The sequence below is a fragment of the Equus przewalskii genome, chromosome 3 (assembly GCF_037783145.1).
Source record: "Equus przewalskii isolate Varuska chromosome 3, EquPr2, whole genome shotgun sequence".
Taxonomy (NCBI): Eukaryota; Metazoa; Chordata; class Mammalia; order Perissodactyla; family Equidae; genus Equus; species Equus przewalskii.
The window spans coordinates 73,446,820-73,469,366 of NC_091833.1; positions in this window are offsets into that span (position 1 = coordinate 73,446,820).

Genomic DNA, 22,547 nt, shown 5'->3' on the forward strand with positions numbered 1-22,547 from the left:
ATATATTGGAATGCTACTCAGCCATAAGGAAGAAAAAATCATCCCATTTGCAACAACATGGGTGGAGCTTGAGGGTATGATGTCAAGTGACATAAGCCAGACAGAGAAAGAAAAACGTTGCGTGATTTCACTCATATGTGGAAGATAGCAAATACATGGATAAAGAGAACAGATTAGTGGTTACCAGAAAGGCAGGGTGTTGGGAGTTGGGCAAAAGAGATAAAGGGACACATATGTATGGTGATGGATAAAATTCAGCTACTGGAGATGAGCACGATGAAGTGTATTCAGCAATTGATAAACAATAATGTACACCTGAAATCATACAATGTTATAAACCATTAGGATCCCAATAAAATTACTTGAAAACAAAACAAAACCACCTGAAACCCCTCAAGGTGTGTTGGAACCCTGAGTTCAAACTGGAATCTGCATCTGTCTTTGACTAACTCAAATCTCAGTAATATTAGTGATCTTCAGGAAAAGCCTCACCATGGAGTTACATACACATCTGGCTCAGAATTTGGAGAGACTGAGTAATATGATTCAGTGGGAACTGGAGAAACCGCAGGCCTTGTCTGCTGCTCCGTGGCAATAAGGCAAGCCAGCAGATCAGCAGTAATATGTGGGAACTGCTACAGCACCTGGTTCTGCACAGTCCTTCAGAGCAGAGCCTGCAGCTCCTCTATCTTCTGCTTAGAAAGAATGCGCCAAAGAGCTCTTAAGAATTCTGAAGTTTCTCTCAGATAGGTATTTCTCACAGTCTTGGTGAAGGGAGCATCCTCTTCAAGCTCTCAGTGGATATAGTTAGTATAGAGTTGGAGTATTTGTGAATAAGTCTTATATGAGTAATCCTTTCTAGCTTTTCAAACATCCTAAGCCTTTAGACACCGTCTTCTATAATATACCAAGGAAATTCTAGCATTTCAACTCCGTTGATCTCTATTTCTGGGTCTATGTCTCTGACCTAAGCACAGTACTACGACCATTTTCAGCTCTTCATGATAATAAGTTGAATCCGCAATCTTTGCTTAGTGCACTCATATGAAAGAATTCAGCCCAGTCCAACATTATAATCATTCCACTCTGTTCCAGTGCTGTTAGGATTCATCTCACACATGTTCTCAAGATTTCTGCTGATACAATTTTGAAAAAATCTTACAATTTCTTTTTGATGCTTATTGTACCTCCTCATGTGTCACACTTTTGGGTTTAGACCTTCTGGCCTGCCAGAACTTGAATCTGATTATAAGTTCAGAAGCCATGAGAAATGATAGGATAGTTATTAAGGAGTATCAGCAGTTCCTTGCAGGTCGAAAACTTCAGAGAAGGCCATTACGGGATATTCAAGCAAAGGGAGACTAACTTATTCACAAGGGAGAAAAATCTACCTTTAAAGGTAAAAGCATTTCACAATAATTTATGAGTTTGGAGTCCTCAGCTTCAACAGAATATGCTCATAAGGACCCATACCAATTTTGAGGGTCCCTATCCTTCCAGATCAATGCCCTGACTTTAACAAAAGACTCCCATGATGTTAAAATGTAATTTTCACTGTAATTTACTCACTTGTGGATAAGACATAGTTTTGATTTTCAGAACTCTGAGTTCTATGGATAGAAGAAACAAGGGTTTTATTTCAGGAGATTGCAGAAGTGTTCTGGTCCCTTGCCTGAAGCCAGAATTGAACTGAGACATTAAAGTACTAATCTCATCAGTTTATTTCCCCCCAAACCTCTAGCATATTTAGAAATAAACAACCAACTCAAATGCACTCCATATTTTCACTACTGTGTTCTATGGCAGCAACTACGTAGCCATCCAAAGACTTGCCTTCTTTAGCACTTAATTACAGATATCTCCAGATGATCATTTAAATAACTCTTCTGCCAATACATAACATAGACTACCACTAACCCAATTGCTATTGGAAATGTGGGGGACTGGCATTGGCCAACCCAATATATGTCTCTTTGGCATGAGGATTCTTTGGAGCTGGTTACTTTTAACAAACTGCAGACAGGAAAGCAACTGAAAAGTAGAATTTACTTACCCTTTGTAAGAGACATTTACATTGTAAAGGAAATATCCATCTGTAAAGGTGTCTCCCTCTCTGTACCAGGAAGAAGGGGGGATGACCTTATCTCTAGAAACTCTTATCAATGCAGAATGCAAGGACTTAAATATGCATACTAATCTTATTCCTGTTTAAGGTGCTTGTCTGGTAACCTCCTGTAACTGACTTCCCCACCCCCAACATCCTCCTTTGTCTTTAGCTGAATATGATATTTAAGGTGGTGGCTTCAGCCATTTTGACAAGTTGCTTAGCTTCCCTGAGCCTCTCCCATGTATACATGTTATAAAGCTTTGTTTAATTTTCTCCTGTTATTTTGTCTCATGTGAATTTAATTCATTCTCCGGCCAGAAGAACCCACAATGGGTATAGGAAATGTCTTCTTCCCCTACAGAAACAAAGTCATTAATGTTTTCAGGACTAATACGACCAGAGAAACAGTTTTACACAAGCCAGAACCAATTCAGAGAACTGATTCTTAAGGTCCTGATCTCCTAGAACCACTTGTGGTACAAAATCTGTATGATTTAGGGTTTGATCAGAGAATAAGAGCCACAATGAATGATATAGAGTAAAGGGCTTGTTATAGAGATTAAACCTCACTTAATTATCTGAGTAGGTTAAGCAGTTTATTTAAGGCTGTTGCTTCTGCATCTGATGTTGGAGTCAGGGCCAGGATGTGGGAAGAAATGTCAGACATGAATTTGGGAAAAATAAGGACAAACTGGAATCCATGAGGATAAATGGGAAACTATGAGATAAACAGAACCCATGAGGACAAAATGGAACCTATAAGAACAAAGTAGAACCTGCATCTGTCACTCATTGCCTCCAATCTTTATGGTGTCAGTAATCTTTGTTATAATCTGGGCACCCATCATCAAAGAGCTGCACATGCCTTGACCATGTTGTGCAGAAGGTGAAGCATGATATATCATGAACCTCAGAAACCAAAGGTCTAGCTGTTGCCCCACACCAACAAGATGAGCTAGCACATTGATGAAAAATTTGCATGAGCTGCAAAGGTCTTGGCTCTTCTTTGACCTTCAGAATGTTAAAAAATAAATAAATAAATGTCAACTATTCACTGCTGCCTTCCAAATCTCAAACAAATTTATCTTTTGGTTGACTTTACTCACAACCATATGAGAAAGGGAAATCTGAGAAATGTACTTTAGCAAAATTGACACAATACAAACTCATCACATTGGGAGTGACTTTCCTATGAGTGAGTCATGAAGATTAGAAACCAAGTAAGCATAAAAATTATTTCCTTTCTAATGAAGAGTACTGGAAGACCACTTGTCTTCACTGTTTCTCAGTTATAGCTAAGTTTTAAGAAAATCACACAAAACACCAGTTCTTAAATATGAAATAATATTTGAACTTCTGGGATGCACAAAGCGTTAGGGCTACATGAAAAATATATGAAGAAGGATCTGTAGACCAAAATCCTTAACTTCACAGAGCTTAACATGTATATCATTGCCCCATCTTCAGAATTATTCTTGTGTTCTAGTATTTCCTATCATGATTACCTAGTGGAATTATACCAAAAACTGGAAAAGGTTTATTGGTTATTATCACTCTTAACCAGTTTCCACTTATTTACATGAAATGACATTTAATATGATTCTATTGACTTGTTTCCACTTATTTTTTGGGTTTTTTTATTGACATATTTAAATATAGGGAAATCCCCAAGTGAAACAAGATAAAATTTCGTGCTAAATTCTCAAAATAGGAATAAAACAAAATTTTAATTATTTAACATGCAGATATAATATTTGTGTGCATGATTGGATTAATTAATACTTTGTTAAATATCATAGTGGTGTATGTTTTTTGTATGTCAGGTCTTATTGATAGAAAGAGATAAAATTAAGCTAGTGAAAAGCCATGAAAAATGTCATAAACTGCACAATACCAAACTAACAAAGAAGAAAGTTACAACAAGACAGTTAGCTAGCATATGGCTTCTAAGTTTAGAATTCTGAAAAGGTTTTCATTTTCATAAATATTTATAATCCATGAGTCTAGATTTACTTTCTGCAAAAGACAATCATGTGATTTATAAATCTTGAACAATCTATTCTTGAATTCACTCATCCTGCACAGCTTATAAAATTGGTTGAAAACAAGGTCTGTGCACCAAGAAAAAGCCATATTTGCCATATTTCAGTGAAGAAATGCCATATGTCATTCACTAACTGAATATTTAATTCAATATGTCAGGCAAACAAATCCAAAATCAACAAGCAACAGATCTTTTTTAATTATTCAAAACACACAATAGTTCTACTCCTGAATAGAAGGAGGAATAACCCAAGGAAAACAACTACACGCTATGAAAAGACATTGTCTGCTGTTTTCAGTCCAGTTGGTCTGCTTTAAAAAAAAATCACCTTACTGTGATTCTGCAGATTATTTTTTTAAGATTGAATACAACTTGAAATTTTAATAAATATGCTTGAGCTCAATCATCAAGAAACAGTGTTACTTGCCACTGTAATAAAAACAAATTGCAGGGTGATACATCTCTGAAATGTTTTTAAAATAATTTTGTTTCAATTTTAGGAAAGTAGCAAAAAATAATTGGAAGCAGATTTCTTCTTCTGGCTGTGATGGAGTAACTTGTATAGGCATTTCTTCTGCCAAGAATAACTAGCAGAGGGGCTGGCCCCGTGGCCGAGTGGTTACGTTCGCGCGCTCCGCTGCAGGCGGCCCAGTGTTTCGTTAGTTCGAATCCTGGGTGCGGACATGGCCCTGCTCATCAGACCACGCTGAGGCAGCATCCCACATGCCACAACTAGAAGAACCCACAACGAAGAATACACAACTATGTACTGGGGGGCTTTGGGGAGAAAAAGGAAAAAATAAAATCTTTAAAAAAAAAAAAAGAATAACTAGCAGAGCCATAAAAATTAATTTAGAAAAAGGTTTGGTTTAAGGCATTATAAAGGTGACAAAGCAGCCAATGCTTTAGGAGCAAGATTTGCAAGAAGGAAAGCTCAAGGAAGGCAGGAATGGAGAATTGGTGAAAGATAGAAGGTTAAGGATCTGAGGAGAAACTGAATTAAAAACAGAGAAGTCGGGAGAGACTTACACTTTGATCAGAAAATCGAGGAAGAGAGGCAATAGAAAAAATGTGAGGATTTCTGAACAGGGTAAAGCAAAATAAAGGTACACTGAGCCGTGTACAGACTACAAAGCTGCCTTGAATCAGGCAGTCACTGATGGTATAGAGGTGATTCTCTCTACACGAGCTGCCTGACAGAGGATAGGGACTATTCTCTGGGGATAACAATATCTTGAAAAGCCTTTAAAATTTTTCCTAAAGTCAATCAAAAATTACCAACTATACTAAGGAAGAGGATCATGAGGAAAGAACAAAGAAATAGTGTCAACACAAATAATCCATAACCAATCTATAAATCAAAATTAGAATGAGTTTATTATGAGCCAGATCTGAGGACCATATAGCCTCAGAGAGTCCTTTCGCAAAGGAATGGAGCACTCCAAAGAAGTGGGGGTTGACAGAGTGGTTATATACCACCAAAGAGTACGCATCACGTGTGTTTGGAATACACCTTTTACAACAGTCACGAGCTTGCCTAGCAGCACAGCAATTCACACAGCAGCTGATGAACGCAGCAGGTGGCAGGTGTTTGGTCTAGAACTAGGTGGTCACAAGGTGGTCTCATCAAGTCAGCAATCAATCCTTAGCCTAAGGAGAGATGCTTATCCTTAAGGAAATGCTGAAGGGGGAGAAGTTACATCTTTATCTTATAGGGCAATTGTTCTTGTCTTTGGGACATACTAAATGCTTAAAGTATGTACACAATGCATCCTCAAGGCCATGTCAGGCCCTTTTGGAAAAGCAAGTTCAGGCTGAATTAGGTTTACACCAAATGGCTTCTTCATATACTCCAATATACCATATTGCTTGCCATTTATTTATCAATAAAAACATAGCCATAGATAACATAAATATTAGAGATGTTATATAGACACTTTAAAATTACTGTAGTTAAAATCTTCAAGAAAATAAATGACAAAATGTAGCATTTCACTAAGGAAGTGGAATCTATTAAAAAATCAAATAGATACACTAGGAATGAGAAGCAAAATAAGTGAACTTAAAAAATTAATATGTGAGTTCATCAAGTAGATTAAACATAGCTAGAGATTACAATGTTGAACTTTATTTAAGCTCTATGTTCCTAGAAAGCACTGAGAGTTGAAAAATTTCACTATGCTTCTGTGTTCTGAAAATGGCTAGCCAAAGAAAACCCACTGTGTTTTCATGTGTTCCAAGACCAATTTCACTTTTCCTCATTGTGTCAGTTAAGCTCCACTTCTATTCTTCCTCATGACTCCTATAAGACTCACTGATGGCTCCCTTGTTAGCACGCCTCAAAAAATCCTAGTCGTCCCTCTTCTTCATCGAGATGATCCTTGTTAATGAATGTTCTCCCTGTCTCATATCCTGAATAAAGTGGGAGATCAGAATTGGCCACCTCAAAATGTTTCTCTTTGGCTTGATTATTTTTAAGAACAAATGACTCTGAAAGAAACTTTGACCTTCTCCCCAACTGCCTAAAAGAATTTAAGATAAAAGCCCTGCCCTCTAGGAGAGGCCATCACCATAGATAACTCTGGGTATCCATAGACTGGGAGGATCAATATTAAACCCACTTTTACCTACTAAAAATTTGCTTTGCATTTCCATGTGAATTGCCGTCTTCCTCTTTGAAGTCCCAAACCGTGACACCCAACACCCTCCTTTGTGTTTAGCTGAAGATAATATTTAAGGGAACAACCTCCACCACTTTGGCAAGTTGCTCAGTTTTCCTGAGTGTCTCCCATGTATACATGTTAGAAAGCTTTCTTTGATTTTCTCCTCTTATTCTATCTCATGTCAGTTTAATTTGTAGCCCAGCCAGAAGGACCCAGAGGATAGACGAAATGTTCTTCCACTCCTACAATGGGAATTTAAGAAAAAGTTGAATGTATGTGTATTTGGGATCTCCAAAACAAACCAAAAGAACAATAGAAAAATGAGGCAGTAACGATATTTGAAGGTTTGTTGTCTGAAAATATTTCAAAGTACACAAAAATATCCATCTACAGATTCAAAAAAGAGCTACAAATCTAAGCAATAAAGTTACAACAAAAACAATATTAAAGTGTATCATAGTAAACAATGAATATGAAAGACAAAGAGAAACATTTAAATAAAGCCAGAAATAAAAACACATTACAATCAAATAAGCAATAATCACAACATAGTTGATTTCTCAACAGAGAAAAAAAATTCAATCCAGGTGACAATGCATATATCAATATGTTCAAATCCTCAAAGAAAATAAGATCAACCTAGATTTATACACTCTGAAAATATCCTTCAATTGTGAAGTAGAAAAGAAGTAATTTTGGCCAGACAATAAATAAAAACACTCACAGCTAACAGACGAGATGTAAAAGAATAATAAGTCAATGATGCACGTTATAATGTCTAGGGTAATTATTAAAAGAAAAGGATGAAAATTAATATGCTAAGAAAGGTGAGTGGAATGAAAATAACTTGATCTATCTGAATGCTGGGAATTAGACAAACTCAAGGTTAAGGGAACAGTATTGCAGACTACCGAGTCTGCCCAGGGCTTCTGACACCAGTTGCAAGTTAGAGGGGACCAAAAACACTCTCAGGTCTGATAACTAACTAGAATGACTCACAAAACTGAAGGAAAAGCTATGCTTCTGATGACAGTTTTACTAAAGCAAAGGGATACAAATTAGAACCAGGCAAAGGAAGAAATGCACAGGGCAGAATCAGGGAGGGTTCCAAAACGTGAAGTTTCCATGGTCCCCTCAGCCTGACTAAATATTCGATAGGTTTCTTTTTGACTACAGACCTGACCTCCCTTTTCTGAGAACATTTACTTTAAAAAAGTTTTAATTGTCAATCTTTTCTCTGTTTCTGATGCAAATTTTCTCTCATTCTCTTGCCAGTTCACAGCCCAGAAATGTCTTTCCCAAGGACCTGGGAGATATTCCTTTGAAATAGAATCATCAAGAAAGTGAATACCCCCATCTTCCAGGCTCTGTAGGAGGCTATCTTCAATACTAACTTAGCAAACAAGATGGCCTAAGCACAGTGGCCAGCCTCTCCCTAATGTCCTCTAAGACTTTTTCACTAGCTCAATCAGTACTTAAAAAGTCTTCTGTCTTTTGTTTCATTGGAGTTGAGTTCAATGTCTTTCCCCTGTTGCAATAGTCTTGAACAATGGTCCTTGCCGTTATAACTGCATTTGATACAATTTTTTCTGACAATAGCAAATCGTAGCACATACGTTACAAGAAAAGAAAGTTACAGATTGACCTCTTTTAAACATAGATGCGAAAATCCTGAAGAAAATATTAGCAAACCAACTATGTGCTCTATTAAGTAAATAATACCTCATGGCCAGCTTGCGTTTATTCTAGAAATGCAAGTTTATCTAGTTATTTGAAAATTAATCAGTGTAGTTTACCACATTCACACAATAAAGGGGAAAAGCATTTGTTTGGATTTAACATCCATTCATGAATAAAAATCTTTAACAAGTAAGAGTGGAAAGGAAATTCTTTAATCTGATAAAAAGTAGGAGGAAAAAAAATCACACTTCCTCTAGTCCACATTGCCTCGGAAGCAAAATCCAAGGCAAGGATCCGAGAGCAAATAGGAAGTAGTTTATTTGGGTGCTATGGGGAACATCAGTAGGGAGGAGGGAAATCGATCCAGCGGAGGAACTCCATACAGGGTTTTGAGCTGGCTGCTACAGTGGGTAATTGAAGCTTAATTCAATGGGGAAACTCTGGGAAAAGCTTCAAAACACATGCCTTAAGGGAAAGGAATATTTACATGCCCCTGAGGTTCCGTGAGTAGTTAAGGGCTGCTTTCTTAAGGTGTTAATTTCCTGGCATTTCCAAGTCTGCCAAATGCCTGGGGTTGGCAGCTTTCAATAGAAAAACTCTCCCCATTAATGATGCAGATATTAGACGCTGGAATTCTTTTGGACCACATTGCTAAAGTAAGATTGTGGGATAAGGCCAGAGAATTTGCAGTGTTGGTTACAGTGTTCAATGGCAAAAAACATTGAAACTTTTTTTCAAGGTCGGGAGCAAGGAAAACATCTTCACTATTGACACTTTTATTCAACACTGAACTGGATGTCCAATTCATAGAAATAAAGCAAAACATATGATAAAATTTAAAACATTCTGAAAAAGATCAAGTAAAAACATCATTAGTTACAGATAACATGATTATTTAATGAGAAAATATCTAAAAATTACACATTTTTAGAATTAATAATGTGATCTTAATGAGGCTGCAGAACACAATGTCAATATTTTAAAAATTCGTCATAATTCTATAGATAAGCAACAGACAGTATTTTTGGTGATACCATTTGAAATAAGATATATACATCAAATACCTGAAGATGTAATTTTTTAAAAGCTATGAAAGACATCTGTAAAGACAACTACAGAGTATTACTGAGAGAATTTTAAAACCTAAATAAATGAAATGATTTCAAGTTCACAGATCAGAGGAATCTAGCAGTGTGAAATGTCAGTTATCCTGAAATTGATTTTTAGATTAACTGCAATCTCAGATAAAACCCAAACAGCCTGACTGTTGATGGTTGTAGAGAATAGGAAGCTTATTCCATAGTTTTTGTGGAAATGCACTGGGCTAAGAATAGCCAGAAAATTTTTAAAAAGAAGAACACATTTGGAGATTTTATACTAACAAATACTTAACATAAATTACATAATAAACAGCATGTGAGTTTGTCACAAAAATAAACAATAATTCAATGGAACAGAATAGAGAATCCAGGAACAAACCTACACACATATATTGACAGTTGTTTTATGACAAATATTCTTAGTAATTGGATTTTGAAGAATAATGTTTTTAACAAATGGTGTTGGGTCACTTAAACACTTATGAGGGGAAAAAAGTGACTCAGACCAACACAATTCAAAAATTTCTGTATGGTGGAAATGTTCTACATCTCTTTGATATGTAGCCATTAGCCACATTTGGTTGCTGCACACTTGATATGTGTTGACACAAATAATCCATAACTAATCTATAAATCAAAATTGGGGTGAGTTTGTTACAAGCCAGATCTGAGGACTAACCCAAGGTGATCCTTACCAAAGAAGGAAGGGCACCAAAGAAGTGGGATGTACAAAGAGGTTTTATACTGTCAAAGAGCATGTAGAACATATGATTGGAATGTTCCTTTCGCAACAGTCATGTGATTGCCTAGCCAGCACAGAGATTCACACAGCAGGTCGCAGGACTGTGTCTCCAGCTGGGTGGTCACAGAGTGAGCTCAGGAATCAATTCCTAGCCTAGGGAGACATACTTACCCTTAAGGAAACGCCAATGTGGGAGAAGTTGCATCTTTATCTTAAGGCCATTTGTTCTTGTCTTTGGGACACAGCAAATGCTTAAAGCAGATACACAATGCCTGCTCAATGGCCACATGAGGCCCTTTTGGAAAAACAAGGTCAGGCTGAGTTAGTTTTACACCAAATGGCTTCCTCATAGACTCCAATATGCTATTGCTTGTCATTTATTTATCATTTGTAAAACTACATTTTAAAACTAAAGTTTTAACTTTAATTAATTTTCATTTAAGCACAGTGCCTGTGGCTACCATTTTGTACATCATTGTTCTACTTTGCACCATAAATGCATACGTATTAAATTGATAGTATAGGTAAATTGAGAAGGAAAAAAAAAAGCTGTGAGTATAACATAAGAGAATATCTTTATGTCCTTTAGCAGGCAAAGATTTCTGAAGCAGGACAAAATAATACTGAGAATAAAGAAAAAGAGTGATAAATTGGAATATATTTAACATAAGGAAATTATATTTATGATGAGGCACCATTAAGAGCGAAAAGACAAGTCAAAGAGTCACAGAAATAATTTGCAAAACATATATCCAACAAACTATTCAAATACAGAAAATGTAAGAAACTCCTACATATCAGTATGAGAAAGAAAAAGAATCCAATGAAAATGGACAAAAGATTGAACAGTCACTTCATATTTCAAAAGATGATATTCAAATGGCCGATAAACTTGTGACATTATGTTCAACCTCATTTGTTACCATGGAAGTGCAAATTAAAACCACCTTGTGCTACAATCTTAAAAGGAACGACAATTTAAAAAGGAAGCTTTTGCTACTGTAGGGGAGGAAGACATTTCCTCTTCTCAAATGGGGGTTCGTCTGACCGGAAAACGAATTAAATTCACATGAGACAGAATAGCAAGAGAAAATTAAACAAAGCTTTATGAGGAGCCATGGCCCGGGGCCTTTCTTCCCGAAGGAAGAAAGGGCACCGAAGAAGTGGGGTGCACATAGTGGTTATATACCCCCAAACAGAGTGTTTCACATGTGATTGAAATGTCCCTCCCACAATAGTCACAAGATTGCCCTGTCGGCACAGCGCTTGATGGACACAGCAGGTAGTGGTCTGCTGTCTCAGAGGGTGTAGCTGGAGGCAAGTCTATTGTCTTGAGCCGGGTGGTCACAGGTGAGCACAGCAATCAGTTCCTAGCCTAAGGAAAGATGCTTAATCCTTAAAGAAATGCCAACGTTGGGAGGGGGAGGGAAGTCAGTTACAGGAGGTTACCAGACTAGCACAATAAAATGCAGATTTTAAGTCCTTGCCTTTGGTATTGATTAAGAGTTTTTAGAGAGAAGGTCATCGCCTTTCTTCTTCCTGGTACAGAGAGGGAGGCACCTTTTCCAGATAGAGATTTACCTTACAAAGGTAAATGAGTCCTAACAAAGGGCAAGTTCCATTCCTCAGAGCCTCCTTCCCTGTCCCAGTTTATCAAAAGCAATCAGCTTCAAATAATCCTTATGCCTAAGAGACATATCTCGGGGTGGCCATTTCCAGCTCCCCACACTACTGTTGGCAACAATGTAAAATAAATGAACCATTCATATACTTCAGGCCTAAGTTACAACTGAAAAAAACACTTTGGAAAATGGTTTATTTTTCTGTTAAACTAGATTTGCGCATTCCCTATGGCCCAGTAATTCCTATCTTAAGTATATACAACTAAAATGCATTTATGTGTGTACCAAAACACATGCTCTCAGATGTTTATGGTTGGATTGTCTGTATTAGCCTTAATCTGGATACAACTGAAATAGCCAAAGTAAAATGAATAAACAAATTGTGTTATTGTCAAACAGTAAATACTATACAGAAATGAGAAAAAATTATCGCTAGCTTCAATGATCTGTATAACTCTTATAAGGTACTGGTAAGTAATTGAAATCAGACATAAAATATGAGGTAATGTAAGATTCCATTAGCTTATAGTTCAAAAATTATGAACTAATCCATGGGGACAAAAATAAGGAGAGTGTTTACTAGTGTGAGGAGTAGTAACTCAGAAGGTGCACAAGAGGGATTCTTTTTTAAAGAAAAAAAAAAGATTGGCACCTGAGCTAACAATTGTTGCCAATCTTTTTTTTTTTCTGCTTTTTGTCTCTAAATCCCCCCAGTACATAGTTGTATATTTTAGTCGTGGGCCCTTTTAGTTGTGGCATGTGGGATGGCACCTCAATGTGCCTGACGAGAAATGCCACATCCACGCCCATGCCCAGGATCCGAACCAGCAAAACCCTGGGCCATGGAAGCCGAGCACGCGAACCTAACCCCTCAGCGACCGGGCCGGCCCCATGGGAGGGATTCTTGAGAGCTGCCAACATTCAAACATTTTATCCGAGTGGTAGTTTCATTGGTATGTTTACGTTCTAAAAATTCACTGAAATTTGCACTTAGAAATTTGACTTAAACAAAAAGGCAACCTTGAAAAACAGTTAGTAGAAGCACACGAAAAATGGATGACCTGGCACTAAAGGATGGAGGTAGCGATACAGTTAATAAGTAATTTTTCTGAAGGTGGATGATTGCTTTGTTTCCTTTTGCCATAGCCACCGAAGACAGTGACTCACTCTGTTTCAGCATTTTGCCGCTTCCGTTTTCAAAAATGTCTGTTCAATTTATGGCTGTTAGAACTGGAAGATAAATTTTTCTTGTGAGATAAGAGAAATAATAGTACAGATGTTAAAATTTCTTTGGAATTTAAGATATACTTCAGGTTCAGGTGCACAAGATAAAATGAAGCACAGTACAAATAGCTCAAAAATTCAACAAATATTGACCAAAAAGGTATTGAGAAGCTAATATTTATGAGGCACTTTTATTAGCGAAGAGAGTTTAGAATAGTACAGTGAAATGTAACCATTTCCTTTCCGATTCTCATGTCCGTAAGGATAGTCAAAATTTCTGAAGTTCAAAATCTCTCTGAGCTTCATATCAGGTTGGATAATACTCAGATTGCCCCCAGAATTGAGTGTAAATTGTTTAAAGTACCATACTATAGACATGATGATGATACTGCATGCTGTGACAACTGATGTGTCCCCAAATCTATTTTTCTTATTGATTGGAGATCTAGTTAAACCTTAACAATTGAAATTAACAGTTCCTTCTAAATAATTATAGCTGCACTATTAATTCCACTATTTGGCAAGTACTTATAATGCTTCTTTCATGCATATGTGCTGTCCTGTGTACTGAGCATAGAAAAATAAATAAATTACCACTGTAGTCAAGAAACTCACATTCTCCTGGGAAGTCACATACACTGATGTCTATAATGGAAAATGAGCACGTTAACTATCCTGGGGAAAAGGGGATGGGGTAGAGAAGGATTTCCTGTTGAAAGATGAAAACTGGGTCTTGTAAATAATTGAGGAGTGACTGAGTGAATTTAAGCAGGGAATTAACATGATCAGATTTGCATTTTTAATATCTTATTCTGCCAACTGTAGAGAAGACGAATTTGAGTGGAATAAGAAAGGTCCTGGAAAACCAGCTAGAATGCAATTGAAATGGGGAAGTAAGAAATAAAAGTCTGAACTAGAGCGGTGGTAGAGATAATGTGCCTAAGTGAGCAAGCTCATTTAATATTTCTTTATGTGTCTATTTTGGTCAAATGAATCCTCAAATAACACTTGCTCTCCAACAGACTGTCCATTATATCAAAATAGCGAGAGTTGGATAAGATGCACAACTTTCTCCAAAGCATGTGGTGTTGCAAGGATTGTCTTAGATTAATCGTGTTTCTTCCCTGAGGCTGGGGAAAATCACACTGTCAATGCAAATAATCCATAATTAATGTATAAATCAAAATTGGAGTGAGTATATTGTGAGCCAACTTGAGGACTATACCCCGGGAAAACTTTTCCACCAAGGAAAGAAGCTCTCCAAAGAAGTGGGGTGTACAGAGTGATTATAGACTATCTTGGAACAAAGAGCATATATCATATATGACAGGAATATCTCTTTTCCTACTGTCACGAGATGCTTTGCTAACACAACAGGTCAGTGGTCACAAGGGGAGCACAGCAAATCAGTGGTCAGCAGGTCAGTAATTAATCCTTAGTTTCTGGGAAGAAATGCTTATCCTTAAGGAAATGCTGGTATGGGGGAGGCAACATCCTTATCTTTAAGGGCATCATTCTGGGCTTTGAGGTATTATAAATGTTTAGAGCAGATGTACAATGCATGCTCAACAGGCCATGTCAGGCTTTTCTGGAAAAACAAGGTCAGTCCAAATTAGTTTTACACCAAATGGCATCCTCATATACTCCAAGCTGACCTATTGCTTTTCATTTATTCATCATCTCCTTCTCTGCACTCACCTGTGCCTGACCCCTGAGCAGCGATGAGTTTCGGCAAGCTTGGAAATGGGGGCTAGGGAGGGATGGCTGTTGGATAAGTTACAAATAGTGTCTACTATATCACCAAAAAGTTGATGATTTATTAAAGTATCTTCCTAAACTTTAAATAAATTCAAGTTTACCTCAAAGTTTGGGCAAAATTAAGCCACTTCTTATTTAGTTTCAAACTGTTCATACATTCAATACTTGGAAAGAATTGAAATAGAATTAATATCATACATATAGTCTAAATGAATTTTTATGTTGTTATTAGTCTTTAATGTTTCTCAAGTTTTAAACTTGTTTAAATTAAAAGATTTTTCCCTGCACCTGACTTCACTTTAATTAATGGTTTTCTGAATATGTCAGAGGACTTACATGACTACATTTTAGTTAAGCAAAATAATTTGTGTTATCTCAAATTACGTATTTCTACCTGCCTAGAATTCCTAAGATATCAAGCAAAATGATTATATTTTTAGATCAGATTACACATTTATAGCACCCTAAAATTCCAGAAAAAAGTGAAATGTTTTAACGATCTTTCATTTCTTATTATTTTTAATGAAGGGAGAAGACCAACTTACAGATCTGTAGCTACTCATTCATGTTTATGCACTTGGTCGGTGTCAATTTGCCCTGGTGCACACTGCAGTTGCAAAAAACTCCCACTCTAATGAGCAGCAAAATTGACAACTAGCTGGTAGTGTATACTTTGCCAGCCACGAGTATGTTTAAGGAAAATATGGTGAATATAAAAGAAATAAAGAGTGGAAATTCAGTTAACGTGTGGCATACCTCATTGTCCATCCAAAAATGTCCCCTAATCCATTAAATTGGCATTCTTTTACCCAGTCACAATGAGGACTCTCATGTGTACCACAGAGAGCTTTGCAGAATTTAAGTAACTCTGAGAACAGCTTCCATTTATTCTTTTATTTTCCCACCTCAAAAATTTCTTCCCACATCATAGTAATTAAACCAATGACCTCCCCTCAACCTCACTTTCCTTCGTTTACTTCGAAGGTGATTCCTCAATAATATACTCAACAGGTTGCTATATGATCAGCAATTTATAAATCTGTGGAATACTATACAGACATTTAATTGGTTGTCTTATTATTTACTAAGTGACAAAAATTACATTTGTCCCTGGGTCATATATGTTCACCGCTGTAACAGAATGAACTTCCAATACTTAAGTCATATCACTTCCTCTTGCTCTAATATATGACTTTCCACGGTGAATTTGAAGTGCGAAGATAGATAGTCATTTTTATGATTGCGTCTTTGAGAAATTGCAGACTCTTTTACCTGAAATATCCTACTAAAGAAGGAGATGTACTACCTTTAAAAAATCACTCAGGAAATAAAGAGAGTTCACGTAAATTTAAAACTTAGTTTTATAATTTATATTTGGTTACCTAATAAAGTATTCACACAATTATAAATATACTATCTAAATTATAGAAATTGTTTAAACAACAAACTAATTATGGAAAATAAATAACATGGGACAGTGATATGGAAGGAAAAGAATGTAGTATCATTTTCAGAAATGTACTAAATATTTCAAAATTCTATTTAAATATCACTTCAAATTTTCCTATAAAAAGAGACATTTGCACAGTAAGGGTAAAAGTATGGATATAGTTAAGGCAAAATCAAGGCTTTGAAATCAGTGTAATTTGTTTCCTACATTCTATGTCTGATTTCATTATTCATAGTTCTGCTGTTTTATGAATATTTGAAGCACTCCCTGTCTGGAGTCCTCTGTGCACACTTTCTGATGTTCTCACAGAGCCTACAAGACTGGCACCGAGTGCTCTTTCCGTCAAAGTCTCTGGTTTTAATTGATGTCATAGCATGAATCACTGATTTATGGTAACCTAAAAAAGAGATGTGATGTGCTGACGACTTAAATCTGATACTGCTTGCTTCATCCCTATAGTTATATTCTTGGCATTTTCATTAGTCTCCTCATATCATACTTAATTTCCTTAATAATTATCATGTCTTGACAGGCATGGGTCAATTTATTGTATTAGAAGCTATAAATAACTGTTAAAAAAATTCTGAAGTTTATCGCAATGTATCAATGCATTTTAATCTGCTTTCTAAAACTCCAGAGTGTTGTAAGATATTATCTGAGACAGTCTTGGATGCAACTGTGGGAAAAATTCATACTCTTTTGAAAATAACACAGAAAAGGTTATCTTTATCCTGATAAATTTTGATCCACTGAAGAGTGTCATACGACCACTCACCACATATGCTCATTGTTACACAGTGTATATTAGGCACCTGAAAAAAAATCATTGTTTTTTGACCTATTTGTAGATATGGTTAGCATCTTCTAAAACCTCAAACCCTCCCTGTCTCCTTTCCCCATCCTTGTCCCTACAACTCACAAAACACAAAACTTTGGGGACAATTAAGTTCCTTCACTCTCACATTATCTCCTGAATTCTTCTTCGTTTGCTAGTCTGTTAACTTGGGCTTACATGTATTCTATTCCTGTAGTCATTACACTTATTAGTTCAACATTTATTTTACATATATTTTGAGGCTTGGGTAAAGGACTGCTGCTTGGATTTAGTAATTGAATTAAATTATCAGATTATAATCACAGCAGATATGTGAACAGCTTCTTGTCACATTTTCTAACAATGAACATGGGTCAATGGACAAATTCAACTTCATTTATTCACAGTAGGCCATCCATGTTGACAATCAGTCAAATGTTCATCAATTTCTCCGGGTACCATCAAAGTCGATGTCTCAGAGCACTGAGAGAGACAACACTCTATTAAAGAATTGAAGGATGTGCTCCATGGGTCTCTCACTTAAACAATAGAGCTTCTAAGATATTAAGAGTGCTGTCCCTTGGCTGTCTCAGAAAAAGCCAAAAGTAGATTTGTGGATGTGGGTTTGTCAAATAGAGTGAACACGAGTGAGATTCCCAAAATACCTACAAAGTTTTTAAAAGAATTCTATTAGCAGAAGTACTGCCAGGTTGGACTGAAAGGCACAGATAGAACACAAAAGGAAAAGGGGCTGTTGAAGCCCCAAATTCTACAAGTAGACAAGAAGACTACTCAGCTGCTCACATGTACTATTTTTGATGAAAAAGCAAAACAAAAAAACAAAAAAGAAGGCATGCCTCAAAGAGCTGAACTAAGGGCCATGCAGAATAACCCATGAGCAGAAGGAGAATTGAGTCCTGATGAATGTGCGACACTTGCCTCACTGGATTTCAAATCTGCTGTGGATGAGTGATTCCTAGATGCCTCCTGTTTCTCCCCTTTTTGAATAGGAATGTTTCTGGTGAGTTTCCTAAGCCTATTTTACCATTATATGTTTGAAGGGTATGTGCGTGTATGTATGTATGTGTGTATGATGTATTGTGTATAGACTGAGAAGGAACTGTGGACATTGAATTGATCTTGAATGGGATTAACCTATTGTGGCACTTGGAAGGATTGACTGAGAAGGATCATCGGGAGGCAGAGAGTGAATTGTGGTATCGACTTCCATTATTATTCTCAAAGATCCCCATCTCTTGTGTATTTATACCCTGGTGTATTCCTCTACCACATTGTCCCACGGTTTGCCTGTGGGAGTAGTAGAATGTGGCAGATGTGATATCACTTCTGAAGTTAGATTATAAAAGTCATTTTAGCTTCTGTGTTAGTGGCTTACTTTTTCTCTTTTTTGGATTACACATTTAGGAGGAATTCATTTGTCATATTTTGGGTAGCTCAACGGTAACTCCACATGATAAGGAACTGAGGCCTTGTGTCAACAGCTCTGTGAGTGTTTGAAACCAGTTCCTTAAGCCCCAGGCAAGCCTTTAGATGACTACAGTCTCAGTTGATAACTTGACTGCAAGCTCGAGAGGGATCTTGGGCCAGAAACACCCAGCTAAGCTGACTCCAGATTGCTGACCTCCAGAAACTGTTTAGATAATAAATGATTTTTTACTGCAGCTGATACGTCTTGGAGTAATTTTGTTATAGAGCAATAGATAACTGTAATAGATAGCAATAAATAACTATTGTAATAGTAATAGATAATTATTCGTCATTCTCCAGAAAAACAGAACTAATAGGGTATAAAGAGATATCCAAGGGGAGATTTATTATGGGAGTTGGCTCATGTAATTATGAAGACCGAGATATGCCATGATATACCCTCTGCAAGCTGGAGAACCAAGAAAGTACGTGACATAATTCAATCCAGGTCTGAAGGCCTGAGAACCAGGGAGGCCACTGATCTAAGTCCTGGAGTTCAAAGGCCTGAGCACCAGGAGCTTTGATGGCTCAGAGCAGGAGAAGTTGGATGTCCCAGCTCAGGAAGAAAGAGAGAAGTCACCCTAGCTCCACCATTTTCTTCTCTTCAGGCTCAATGAATTGGATGGTGCCCATCCACGCTGGTGAGGGAGGATCTTTTTTACTCAGTCTACAATTCAAATGTTAATCTTGTAAAAAAAACACACTTACAAATATACCCAGAAATAATGTTTTACCAGCTATCTGAGCAGCCCCAAGCCCTGTCAAGTTGACGTAAAATTAACCATCACAGTAACTATTACAGGTACCAATATGACCAGCTACAAGAAAGCCAGAGCAGTAGAATTGTCTTGATGTATTAGCAAAAATGTACTCATGCTTTCTTACTTTTTCTTCTATTTCTTCCCTTCCTTCCTTCCTTCTTTCCTTTCTCCCTGCTCCCTCCTTCCCTTCCTTCTCTTTTTTATTTATTCCTTTCTGAAAAAGTGTTTTGAACTTCTTCCATTTGTCACTTGCAAGAAATTCAGTAATAAACAACGCAGAGATGTTTTAGGCTGTTTAGATTCTGGTTGGATAGATATAAACCTTGTGTTTTCCTTCCAGTGAAGGAAATGGAATATATATATATATATATATTATACACACATATATATATACACACACACACACAGTCATTAAAAATGTGAATTTAAGTACTATTATGTTATAAAATCAATGTAACATGAAATGTTAGTTATGACGGGACACCTAGGCAAGAAGATTTAGACAAGGAATTCAGAAATACCTATTTTGATAGGTAACAGGTCAATCCATACGTGAATAATGCAAAGAGGGGGAAATATGACAGCCTTAGGAAAGGGTGCTCCAGAGGAAGGATCTGCAGGTACAAAATCTATGATTGTAATTCTATCCCTTTTATGTTTCTATGGTCATCAACGATCTCCAGGTCTTCCTTCTGGTAAATGTTATTGGTCCAAGAGTAAAAGTATGACTTAGCCAAAATGAATTGAGATCCATCTTCTCTTGGGCATAAACAAGAGAGCACATTGCCTCATTTGTTGCTGGCAGCCTTTTTAAAACCATGAGAGAAGCCAGGCTAGGAACAAAGCTAGCTTGGTAGAAAGGCAGAGAACATATAATACAGAAAAAAAGAGAAGAAATCCTGATGGTATTATACCTAAACCCTACATACTTCTAACCTTCTATTTTGTGAGATAATTAATTGTTATTTTCTGGGACATGTTAGCATGTTTGTAGCATGCTATAATGTGGCAAAATCATCTATATCTAAGTCATTTTTGGTCCTTTTATTCTGCTTCTAAAAATTTATCACATGAAAAGAATTATTTGTTAAAGCATATGATTATAAAAGATACGCACAGAATACCAAGAAAAAAATTTTAAATGTCCAAGTAGATAAAATAAATACAATTATGATAACAGTTTGTCTGTTCAAAGTATAAATGAATATAATTTAATTGGTTATAATTACAATTTTTATTATTATATTATTAAGACTCTTTTTAAGAGCAGTTTAAGGTTCACAGTAAAATTGAAGGGAAGGTAGAAAGATTTCCCATATACCTCTTGCCCTCACACATGCACAGCCTCCCCCACTGTAAACATCCCTGAGTGGTACATTTGATGAACCTACGTTGACACATCATAATCCCCCAAAGTCCATAGTTCAGATTAGTGTTCACTCTTGGTGTTATGTATTCCATAGATTTGGACAAATGTTTAATGACATGTATCTATCATTACAGGACCACACAGAGTATTTTCATTGACCTTATATAATTATATCTTCAAATAAGGTTTAGACATGAGAGGATGCTCACGATCTAATGCTTTAAAAAAGGATGCGAAGTACTATGTATATACAGAGACGTATACACACAGACATAAAGAAAAAATATTGGAAAGACATATACAGAAATATTTATTAAGATGATCCATGAGTTTGGATTAATATTTATACTTAGTATATTTTCCATATCTTCCACTTCTCCAATTAGCTCATATTACTTCAAACTCAGAAAAATTCAATATCATGGATAAATATAGAATACTCCATTCACTAAACCCAGCACAATGTTAACTTACTGATTATCCAGTTTGATTGCAAGTATAGTGGATGCCTTGTTAATCGTAACTAGTAGGCTTTTTTCTAATGCTCTTGTAATAAAAGTAAAATTAACTTTGTTCATTCCAACACCTACAAAGAAATGCTATTCATGTGAAAGTTCATCCTTTATTTCAAGAGTTATGTAATCACTTTGTATTTTATCTTGAATAAGTAATCACAGTCAAACTCATAACTATATTGAACATATAAATGAGGAAAATGGAAAGAGACAGAAATGCCAGATTACTTTCAAGATTTTACTTAACATAGAAATATTAACCGCAAAAAATCTTAACAAGCTAACAGAAAAATGAATCAGCGCATTTCTGAACATTATGCGTATGTTTAGACCTCTCATCCTTTGGCTAATATTAAATTAGGATTCTCTAATGCTTTAATTGCCTGAAATTCCTTCTGGGTAATTTCTGTCCCAGTTTTCTAAAATGATTTTGAAATATAAATTTATAATTACATATAATTTTGCATATTTCATGGTTGCAAAAGTAAACTATATCAGAACATTGAAGTTGAAAAGATGAGCAAAATAAAGTTGAAGGATTAAAATGTTAATTAACATGGGACAAAAACAAAGACTTTTTCAAAAATTCTGTAACATTTATATTTCTTTGACCCCAAAACAGAGTGATTTGAGGAAGCTGGTGGATTAAAAGTAGTTGCCTTCCTAAAGTAACTTTTATATGTTGTCCCTCTCATTCTCTTTGTCATTTAATGTGAAATTCTGCATTCTCTCTCTTTCTTTCTCTCTCTGTTTCTCGCACACACAATCTAAAGCACAATTCATAAGGAAAAATGAATAATAATTATAAAGTTGTTTTCACCAAATAACATGAGAGCTAAATAAATACACAAAACAAAATCATTAAGAAATCAAGACTGATTGGAATAAAATGCAACTGCCTTGGAACACATCTTTCTATGACTTGTACAGACCTCCTAGGCAAAATTTAACATCAGAAAATTTCAGTATTTCAGTCAATGCATTTGATTTTACAAATTCTCACATACCCATAAAACTGAGATTCTCTTATGGGCATGTCTTCGCCCACCACAGTTAAGTTTAGTATCATAAGGGATGGAAGGTAGTAAAGCCTAAAAGTCAGCCCTGCCTGCATTGAAGCCTGGGCTTGTCGCAAATCCCCTCCTTTTCTGGGCCCTGTTCAAAGCCAGTAGCCATCCAGTTCATCCAGTAAATAGGTCAGAACAGTATT